Source organism: Rhinopithecus bieti, unplaced genomic scaffold (assembly GCF_001698545.2).
Source record: "Rhinopithecus bieti isolate Rb0 unplaced genomic scaffold, ASM169854v2 scaffold_2453, whole genome shotgun sequence".
Lineage (NCBI taxonomy): Eukaryota > Metazoa > Chordata > Mammalia > Primates > Cercopithecidae > Rhinopithecus > Rhinopithecus bieti.
In genome coordinates, this window is record NW_016804447.1 from 4,721,858 (window position 1) to 4,726,256 (window position 4,399).

A 4,399-nucleotide genomic window follows, 5' to 3' on the forward strand; every position below is an offset into this window, starting at 1 on the left:
AAACTGAGAGAAAACAAAAGATACAGAAAACAAAAAATAAAATGTCAGGCACAAGTCCTACCACATCAATAATTATATCAAATGTAAACGACCTAACACACTAATTAAAAGACAGAGATTCGCAAAGTAGATGAAAAAACATGACCCAACTATACATGTGTCTACAGGAAATTCCAATCACAATTAGATAGGGAGATTCAAAGTAAACAAATAGAAAAAATATATCTCATCTAAACATTAATCAATGGAAAGCAGGAGTTGCTATATTAATATTAAACAAAGTAGACCACTGAGTAAAGAAAATTACCAGAGATGGGGCAAAACATTCCATAATGATAAAAGGGTTAGTCCATCCAGAAGACATAGCTTCCTAAATGTGTGTGCAACAAACAACAGAGCTGCAAAATGTGAAACACAAACTGATAGAACTGAAAGAATAAATAGACAAATCCACACTAATACTCATAAACTTCAATGCCTTCTCTCAACAACTGATAGAACAAGTAGACAGAAAATTGGCAGGGATATAGAAGAACTCAGGAATACTTTTTTTGTTTGTTTCCTTGAGACAGGGTCTCACTCTGTCACCCAGGCTGGAGTGCAGTGGCATGATCACAGCTCTCTGCAGCCTCGACCTCTCAGGTTCAAGTGCTCCTCCCACCTCAACCTCCCTTGTAGCTGGAACTACAGGCACCTGCCACCACACCTGGCTAATTTATGTTATCTTATTTTTTGTAAAGATAGCGGCCTCACTATGTTGTCCAGGCTGGCCTCAAACTGCTGGGCTCAAGCAATCCTCCTGCCTTGGCCTCCCCCAGTGCTGGGATTAAAGGTGTGAGCCACTGCTCCCAGCCTAATAATACTATTAAGCAATAGGACCTAATCTACATTTATAGACTATTCCACCCAACAATAGCAGAAAACACATTATTTTCAAGCGCCCATGGAACACATCCCAAAATAGACTATATCTTGGGCCATAAAACCAACTTCAACAAATTTAGAAGACTTAAGGTTGGGCGTGGTTGCTCATGCCTGTAATCCCAGCACTTTGGGAGGCCAAGGGGAGTGTAGATCACTTAAACTCAGGAGTTTGAGACCAGCCTGGCCAACATGGTGAAACCATGTCTCCACTAAAATATAAAAATTAACCAGGCATAGTGGCGGGTCCCTGTAATCCCAGCTACTCAGGAGGCTAAGACAGAAGAATCACTTGAACCTGGGAGGCAGAAGTTGTAGTGAACCGAGATCGAGCCACTGCACTCCAGCCTGGGCGACAAAGAGAGGCTCTGTCTCAAAAAAAAAAAAAAAAAGGTATAAATAAAACAGCCACATTTAAGAAAAATATTGTTGCAAATTGGGTTTCCAGGGAAACAGACTCAGAGATGGAGGCTTACACTCAGGTTTATTGGGAAGTGATCTTGGGATCAACACCTGTGGGGATACCAAAGCTGTTGATTAAGGCAGAGGGAGAAGTTGGGCGGCAACACAGCCACAGCAAGGTCCTCTGCCCATCTCCTGGGGAGCCCTTGAGCTAGGATGGCCTTACAGAAATATCCCAAAATAAAGCAAGGGGGCTGGACCTTTAGACCTATATGATTTGAAGGGAAATGACCTTGGATAGGTGGCTTCTCATCACTAGGGTTGTAGGGGGAGAGCAGGAGGAGACAGGTGTGAGCTGTCAGCCAATCAGACTGCCAGTTTCAGCCCTGAAGTGGGAGATCTGGGCAGCACACCCAGTGCTTATTCTAAGTGTGAATCACCTACTCATTCACTCTTACCAGGGAAACCTTTATGTAGACACAATAGACAGTAAAGGCTCCCTTCTAAAGAAAGAGCAGGCTGTTAGAAAAAGATAATCATAGCTACAGAAATTTTTCTTACCAGAGGTAAGATGGCTTGTCATCACCAAGGTAATGCAGCATCTTATGCTCAGCACAAGACTGATTCCAGCTTCCTTGACCCATGCAAAGGCAGCCCAGCAGTGAACCTCATGCCAGTGACCCACTCTTCTCTCTGCCCCTTGCCAGCACTGACAGTATCTTACCAAACGCCAGTGACTGACACACAAAATGCACTCCATCCCAGAGAGCCTCCTGCATGTTACTTTTTTCATGAATGGACAGGGAGAAAACTTTTATGTGGAAATCGTTATGATAGAAAAATGGTCTATGGCTGAGTGAATACTTTCAGCAGAGCTCAAAGGTCAAACCTTCAGTCTGATCATACAGTTTTCATGCTTTCTGCCTGCTGGAGATTCCCCAGAAGAATTTTCCAATAGAAGAAAGAAAGAAAAATCATTAGAACCAGAAAGAATGTCCGCCCGCCATACTCAATGTTAAAAAATCATGTGACTCAGCTGGGTACAGTGGCTCATGCCTGTAATCTCAGCACTTTGGGAGGCCGAGGTAGGTGGATCGCCTGAGGTCAGGAGTTCGAGACCAGCCTGGCCAACACAGTAAAACCCTGCCTCTACTAAAAATATAAATATTAGCTGGATGTGGTGGCGGGTGTCTGTAATCCCAGCTACTCGGGAGGCTGAGGCAGGAGAATTGCTTGAACCTGGGAGACAGAGGTTGCAGTGAGTTGAGATTGTGCCATTGCACTCACTCCAGCCTGGGTGGCAAGACCGAAACACAGTCTCAAAAAAAAAAAAAAAAAAAGTGATTCTTTAAAACAAGGAAACTCATCCTTTTGCCCACTTATGGTATGATCATTTAAAATAACATTTTTTAAAATGTATAGTATAAACTTGGGGGAGGGTGTGGGGAGAAAGAAGGAAGCCTTTCTTCTCAGCACTTTCCAAAAGCAGACAGATGAAATACAGACCTAGCACTAGGATAATGACTTCAGATGAAGTCCTGTGAAAGCAAGTTGTGTCTGTCTCTCTGCCTGTCTGATGTGACATCAGCGGTCAAACTCTGGCAATAATGGCTAGAGGGCAAAATCTATTTTAGGTGTTCTCTCAACCCCTTAGCCTTGACAATCCACTTGTCCCAGGTTTATCAAATCCATGCTAGAACCTGGCCATACTGCTAAGTCTAAATCTCCAGGAAATATAACATTTAAAAAAGAAAAGACCGGGCCGGGCCCGGTGGCTCACGCCTGTAATCCCAACACTTTGGGAGGCCAAGGCAGATAGATCACCTAAGGTCAGGAGTTCGAGACCAGCCTGGCCAACATGGTGAAACCGTCTCTACTAAAAATACAAAATTAGCCGGGCGTGGTGGTGGGTACCTGTAATCCCAGCTACTCAGGAGGCTGAAGCAGGAGAATCGCTTGAACCCAGGAGGCGGACGTTGCAGTGAGCTGAGATCGCGCCATTGCACTCCAGCCTGGGCAAAAAGAGTGAAACTCTGTCTCAAAAATAAATAAAAGACTTAAATACAGATGAAACACAAAGGTAAGAGCAGTAAACCTACTTAGCAAATAATCAAGGTTCTGCATTTCCTTTTCCCTTTGGTATGAGTGCAATAATCTTGTCCTCAGTCTAGGACTCTTCTTGTATTTCCAATCAATTCCTTCCAGGGACCCCACCTAATCCTTTGTACATGGTCCCAGTTGTCTGCCTTCCTGAGGTAAACACATCCCTAAAACATTCTGTGTGAAGGAGATGTTCACAGTACAAATAATACTTTTCCACTGACTTTAATTCCGATTCCCTAGTATTTTTATCATGGTTTCTAATCTATCTCTTGGCTACAAGTGAGTCATTTGTAAAGTGAAGAATTTATTTTAAAGTGAGCAATCATACCACCCATTTTCTGTTTTCATCCAGAGAGGCATCTAAAAATGACTTTCCCCTTGCAGTCCCAAAGTTCTCAAATCTACACTCACCTCTTTGCCTGAAGCTTCCAGCCTCAACTATGCTAAGGTCTCTCTCTGCCTTGCTTAGAGCCCCACCCTGGCTGTGATAGTTTTCTAGAGATGCCCAACCAAGTATCACAGAGTTGCTAAAGAACAGGAATTTATTTTTCCACAGGTCTGGAAGCTAGAAGTCCAAGATCAAGATGTCAGCAGGGTTGGTGTCTTCTAGGGCCTCTCTCCTCAGCTTGTAGAGGGTTTTCTCTCTGTACATGTCTATATCCACATTTCTTCTTGTAAGGTCACTGGTCATATTGGATTAGGGCCCACCCATAATTTTTTTTTACCACTTCTTTAAAGACCCTATTTCCAAATACAGTCACATTCTAGGGCCCCCTGCCTTAAGGGACAACATCCACCACATATGCTAAAAGGAAGCATTAACTTGGAAAGAAATGGAATTACATTTCTTTGTGCCAATTGCCATAAGAAGCAAGGCAGAGGCCGGGCGCGGTGGCTCAAGCCTGTAATCCCAGCACTTTGGGAGGCCGAGACGGGCGGATCACAAGGTCAGGAGATCGAGACCATCCTGGCT